Raw genomic sequence first — 6516 nt, forward strand, 5'->3', positions numbered from 1 at the left:
ATATTCGTGCAATTCCCGTCTCTGAGAACACTCGTGTGGTCCTTGTAGTGGAGCTTGGCGTTGATCACTGCATGGAGCGGCGAATCAAGGTGCTCACCTCCGCATCCGAGCCCGAGAAAATTGAGCCTGAGGTGGGTGTGGTTGTGGGGCGAGCGGATCTCGGCCATCCAGGGGCAGGTTATGTTGTGGGGCAGGCGGCGGATCTCGGCATCGTAAGCTAGTGTGGCCTCCTCCAAGGTGACGGATTTGCGCAGGGTGAGGTAGCTAGTACCAAAGCTAGCTAATGTTCTGTCGCACATTGGAGCAGTTGAAGGAGAATGAGATGGCTGGAGCTTCGCCTGGCATTACACCAGGGAGATAGAATATATACCTGAGTGTGTCTTGTGTTCTTGTGTGTACTGTGCTGAGCGGGCTGCGTGTTCTATGCATGCTCCTGTGTGTGTGTGTGTGCACGTGCTGCATGTGTTCTCCGGTGTGGAGATGGTGCATCGCCAAGGAGAGCGGGCAATACGGGGGCATTGTGGCATGCACTGCCTGGCAGACTTTGGGAGTGAATTGCAGAAAACATCGACATTAAAGGCTAGGGTTGCGGAAATCACAATTCTACAGTTTTGTGCCAAAAATCACTAATTCCGAGGCTAATTTTTTACAAAAAACACTAGTTGGCGGCTTTGCTCATTTTGATGACGATTATGACATGTGGGTCCCACTTTTGCCGACGTGGCGTAACTATTCGCGCGAGACGGCGTTAGATGGGCTTTGTTCTAAAATTCACAAAACAGTCCCTACTTTTTACATAGAGACCCTTCAATCAAAAAGAAAAACGCAATAAGCCCCATTGCATGTACAGGCCGCTGACCTCCCGCGCGTGTCTCTGTCGTCAACGCCGGCGGCGCTCATGTGGGTGCTTGCAGCGGGGCGGACGCAGTGCTCCACTGTGGCCGGTTCTCCTTCTTCTCTCTCTAAAATAGCATGCGTCGCTCACGGCCGCCCAAATCCACGCCTGAACATTGACGGTCCAGCCATGGCCTCGTAGTAGTACTAAGCCTCAGCTAATGTAGCAGCGCGAACCCGATTCACTCCGACTCCCAAGGCCACTGTCATGGCCGAGGACAACTGCCACACCCACAGCATCTCGTGGCTCGTCAAGGCCTGCATCCCCGTCGACCCTGACCGCCATATCTCTGTCCCCGTTGCAGTCCCCATCTCCGCCGCGTGCCCCGAGTCTCCCTCCCGTCGCTCCCCGCCGTCTGCCGCTGCTTCGCCGACTTCTTCGCGACCTGGACCTGTTGTTGCTCTGGCCGGAACTGCAGCAGCGCCTGGGCAAAGGCGCCGCCGTGGTCGGAGACAGAGACGGCGAGCAGGGAGGGTGGAGCTGGCAGCGCGCGCGACAGAGCTGGAGGAAGGCTTGGGCAGCCGGCCCTCTGGCACCCGCGGCAGCTGTTGCTCCTGTGGGGAAGCCGGCCCTCCGGTGCCCATGGCACGTCGGCCTCCGGAGAGGACAGATGAGGAGGCAGGGGCTTGATTGCTTTTAAATTTTTACAAGAAGGGTATTGATGTAAAATCCTCCGTCTAACAGCGTCGCCTATGAACCGTTATGCCACGTCGGCAAAAGCGGGACCCACATGTCATAATCGTCATCAAAATGACCAAAGCCGCCAACTAGTGTTTTTTGCAAAAAATTAGCCTCGAAATTAGTGGTTTTTGGCACAAAACTGTAGAATTGTGGTTCGCGCAACCCTAGCCTTCAATGTCGATGTTTTCTGCAATTCACTCACAGACTTGGTGTTCCTCTGTATCTCTCCACGTTGGTTTTGTCATCCCTAGGAGGCACACCACATATTTGATAGAATGCGCGACCAATAAAGTGGACAAATAAGGAGGACCCTTGGTAGTTGGTCCGACGGGGATACCACTGTCCTATCTGATGTAGGAGTATTTTCTTGGTGGATGCCTAATATCATTTGCATCCTCCCACGTTACTCCCGTGAGCGAAGGGGAGGGAATTCTAGTCGCCGCTCCCTCGTACCCCGCTTCCATCCCTCCATCCCCCGCCGCCGCCGGCAGGTGTTGACGGGCCCGGTCTCCGCGGCGGCGACGGGGCCTCCCCTTATACTCTGCCCGTAGGGGGCCATCACTTGACGACATTCTTGCATGGCGGCGCTCGGCTTCAGCGGGGCTCAGCGGCGCGGCACGGCAACGGTGGTGCGGGCCGGCGTCGTGGTCATTTGGTGGTGGTGAAGTGGCGGCTTGGACATGGGCGTGGTGCAGCGACTGCTTGGTCGTCTAGTCACAGGTGGTGGTGCGCCGAAGGGTTTCAGGGCAGATTCGCACGGATCTGGCACTGTGGAGCCAACTGGCAGCACGGGGAGCTGGAGGGAGCTCGTCTAAGCTCCTGTCTCGTGCTGGAGCCCTCATCGACAGCGGAGCTGGAGCGGGAGCGGGAGCAGGTGAATCTCCTTGTCGGCTCGCGGAGCGGGCGCCGATGGGCCCTGACTGGAGGGTAACTAGTTGTTGCAGCTACCGTCGTGCTGCTCCGCGCCTAGGTGCCTAGTTGCCCTGGGCGGGCCTCGCCTGGATATGGAGTTGCCAGATCTGGCAAGTGCCGGTGGCTGCCCCTCCGGCAACACCGGCCGCATCATGGTTCGGTTCTACCTCGTCCCATCTGCCTAGGAGATGTTGGTGGCTGGTTGTTTGGGGCCCTTTGCTCTGGTAGTGGCGTGGAGGTCCGGCGGTGGCCATAGGTTGTTGCTCGGGTTGCGGTACGCTCGTGGCATTCTTGGCGGTGGCGATTTGGCGTCGGTAACGAGGTGCTGGTGGTGGTAGTACCACACCTTCTCCTGGGTCGGAACCGAAGGCGCTTGGGTTGCTTTTGTTTCGAGATGGCGATGACTTGGGGCTCGTGCTCGGGCGTGACAACTTTGGGTCCATGGTGAGTCGGAGATTTTGCGCCGACTAGGTGGGGTAGGCATTGTCCGGGTGATGCTCGGTGGTGGTGGTCGTGTTAGCATTGCGTCGGTGCCTGGATCAGCGCCGGTGAGCATGGACATGGCGTCAAGTGAGCTCGCCTGGCCATGGGCTCGGGGCTAGTCGCCGGCGGTCGGGGAATTCTCGGAGTCATGCCCCCCTCCCCCCAAGTCCACTGGGTATTGCCTGGGGACGCATGTGTGGATGCCTCCTACGGTGACAACGTCTACCCAGACTCGGGGACTGATGCTGGGCTAGGAGTATATAGATGGAGTGATGTGGCTCTTCCTTCCGTGGTTGAGTGGGTTGTGTGATGTGGGCGGTGCTCGGTAGCTCGCGACATGGACGACGGGGCAGTGGCCCCGGATGGCGGTCTGCATGGTTGCTCTTCGACGGGCATCATTGCAGCGGTGGTGGCTCCCCTAATGGGTTGTGTGGGCAACCAGAGGTGTTGCAACCGGTAGCTCGGACGTGTCCTCTCTGTCGATGGGTCGGCGTCCTGATCCGGATCTGGGGATCTGACATCATCGTGCTCTTCCTGGTGGTCTTGTGGTGGCACGGGTGAGATGCCGAGTAAAAGCTCCGTGCCCTGGCGCCGATGACGGCGACACCCGAGGGTGCCACGCTCTTCTTGAAGACGTCTTCGTGGATCTTCTATCCGTGTCAGAGCTCCAGGTGAAGACCTTTGTCTACTATGGGCTCGGCAGTGTTGACGCTTTGCGCCGTTCTCCCTCTTGAGGGTGTTGTCATGGAACTTAGATCTGTTAGGTCGTAGCGTGAGGGTGGTTAGTTCTTCCAGTGCTCGTTGCTGCTAGCATAGGCGTGTGCATTCTGCATGTGTCAGATCTCTCAGGATCGGCTTTGCAAGGGGGCTACACCATCTTGTATCGTTCAGCCACGCGTGTACTTCTTCGGTTGTTGCTTTATTAATAAAGCGGGGCGAAAGCCTGTTTCGAGTTGGTACCATGGTAAATTGATGCCCTCACAATTTCCGATGTATCCATAGATAGATAGGCAGGGCAACTTGATGTTTGTGCTTGGAGATGCCCTAAACATCCCTTGGACAGAACTAAGCATATTGCAACTTCGCATCCAAGCTCAAGGCAAATATATTCTTTCTTTCATCACCCAAGCTTGAAGGAATAGGTTGCAGAAAATATCAGATAGAGGGCAAGAACTGAAGTACAACAGATTATCAAGTTCGAATGGTGTCTTCATAAGTTATTTATAGGTTAACAATAATGAGGTCCAAATAATGTCCTTTTTCTTGAAGTTATTTGGCTTAAAAATACGGAATTCTAGCAGAGAAAACTAGATTCAGTACCTGCATAGAATGACTGTACAAACTAGATTCGGAACCTGCACAGGTTCTGTTTCAACATTCAACAGCTCACTTTTTCTTCGAGAATAGTGCACAATTAGTACCTGCACTATATTAATTTTTTGCACAATATATTTCTTTTCATAGTTGCTATGGTACTTCCAGTTGCTAATGTTTCAACACATTTCATAACAGTGTAGCGTTAGCTGATTATTTGTGCTTTGACAAATGAAATGAGCACGTAAAGGGAAAAACTGAAATAGTGTACAGACTGCTAGTCAACGGAGCAAGACATATTACAATTTTTTACTGATCTAGCATAGTTCATATATAGGGTGGCTCGGGTCGAAGGCACACATTTTTGCGAAATTTACCCTTCTCTAAAACATCTCTGAGAACTTAAGAAATACTAGACAAACTAATCTTAGGTTACTATAGTGGTCTCAACTCAAGTAACTACCTGACGTTAATTCACAGCCAGCGTACTAAATTTTGCGCGCCTCGGCTGCTTTCTCCAATATATCTGCACAGATAATAGGGCATGTCCTTTTCAGACGCTCATACCCTTTGAAGAGCTGATAAATTCAATGCAAGCATATTTGAGCATGCTGCAATGATGCTGGTCGGCTAGGGCTAATCTGGTGGTCACATTCTCGGCAAGAAGAGTATCGCAAAGCTTGCTCTCGCACATGAGCTTCATCCTTTCAATGGCATATCTGTCTGCAGCAACAAGTAGATTCTTAACCATCTCTTCATACTCCTCATCATTGAGGTCATCCATTGGGGGAACGAATCCGTGTAGATGAAGTGGAGCAATGCTTTGAAAACAGCAGGCTGCATATCTTCAATGGCTAGACTCCGCTTACACTCGTTGCTCATCTGCCCGTAGAACTCTGCCTTGAATACCGGAGACCGCATTGCGAGGATGACCTTATGTGCCCGGAAAACCTCCCCGTTGACTATGAAGGACACATCAGCTACCTCTTGTGTCTCTAGCAAATTGCGAAGATTGTCCAGCAAGTCTGACCGCAGAACTTGGTCCTCGTATTTCATCATCGTCTCCGCCACCAGTGCCTCCTTGAAGTTGATCATAGTAAGACTGTACTCAATGAGAAGGGCATCGTCCAGGATATACTTTTTGAGCTTCCTCTTCTTCCTGAATTGGCGATAACCCCAGGACGGAGCATCAGAGTCAAACAAGGTTATCTCGCTAGGGTTTGGCACTGTAAAAGGAGGCGGCGCCTGCTGTGTAGCCTGGTCAACAAGCCTCAGATCGAAGAACGCCCTGACCTCGGTGTCCTCAGTCTTGAGATCGAGGAAAACCGACACCCAGTCTTTGTATTCCTCATTGTTACCGTCCGGGTAATAGCTGAGTCGCCATTCGTAGCCGCCGACGGTGAAGGTAGCGGACTCGATGCGCTCGCTGACGCCGATGCCATTGTGCAGGCTGTACCCTGTGATTCTGAAAAAGTGCCTCCCGTGTGCAGTCTTCATGGCACAGGTCGAAGTCGTCGTTCGTGAGCTCTGAGACGCCACCATTCCGGGTCGTTATGCAGGCAGAAACTAAACGTGGTGGCGGCAGCCATGCAGTTCGGGAGACGGGGAGGAGGTCTTGCGAGGGTTTGACGTGGAAGGTTTTTTTATATGGGTTAATTATCCTTTTGCCCTCAGTGGTGTCCATGTGTTCAGTTTTTTCCTCGGTTGCCAATTGTGCTCAGTTTTGCCCTTAGTCCATGCGCAGCTACTATGACGAGGCCAAACAGCCAGATTTTAGTCCCTTCCATCCGCCAACGTTAGTGGTACTGGGTCCGGAGCTTACACGTGGGACTGCGTGGACGTGGGTTCGGAGCTGACATGTGGGACCGTGCAAAAAATCCCCAAATCAATCCTAGGGTTCTAATAACCGGCCACTCGAGGCGCGCACTCTCGCCCGTCCGCCGGCCGGCCGTCCTATGCCGCCGCCGCCAGCACCTGCGCCGCCAGCTGCGCTGCCGCAGCCGCGGCCGCGGCCATCCTTCTCCACCCCTAGCTGCTTCGCCCGCCACCTTCCTACTACGCCATGGGTGGGGCGCTCGCCACCTGCTCGACCCACGGCGCGGCCTCCTTCCGTGCGCCCGGTCGGAGCAGTGATAGGTGGGGGGCTGGTGGAGCTGTTTGAAGCACGAGGGTGAACCCCAGGGTAAAATGGCGAGTAGCAGCGACCCCGAAGTATTTGGCGAGGCAGGCAT

The 6516-nt window shown here is 54.1% G+C and overlaps 1 pseudogene; it reads right to left on the bottom strand.

Annotated features, from left to right (window-relative positions):
* Positions 1–4773: 4773 nt before the first annotated feature.
* On the bottom strand, positions 4774–5827 carry LOC119337395 (annotated as a pseudogene).
* Positions 5828–6516: the final 689 nt, after the last annotated feature.

The sequence above is a fragment of the Triticum dicoccoides genome, chromosome 7B, assembly GCF_002162155.2.
Source record: "Triticum dicoccoides isolate Atlit2015 ecotype Zavitan chromosome 7B, WEW_v2.0, whole genome shotgun sequence".
In the NCBI taxonomy this organism is placed as follows: domain Eukaryota; kingdom Viridiplantae; phylum Streptophyta; class Magnoliopsida; order Poales; family Poaceae; genus Triticum; species Triticum dicoccoides.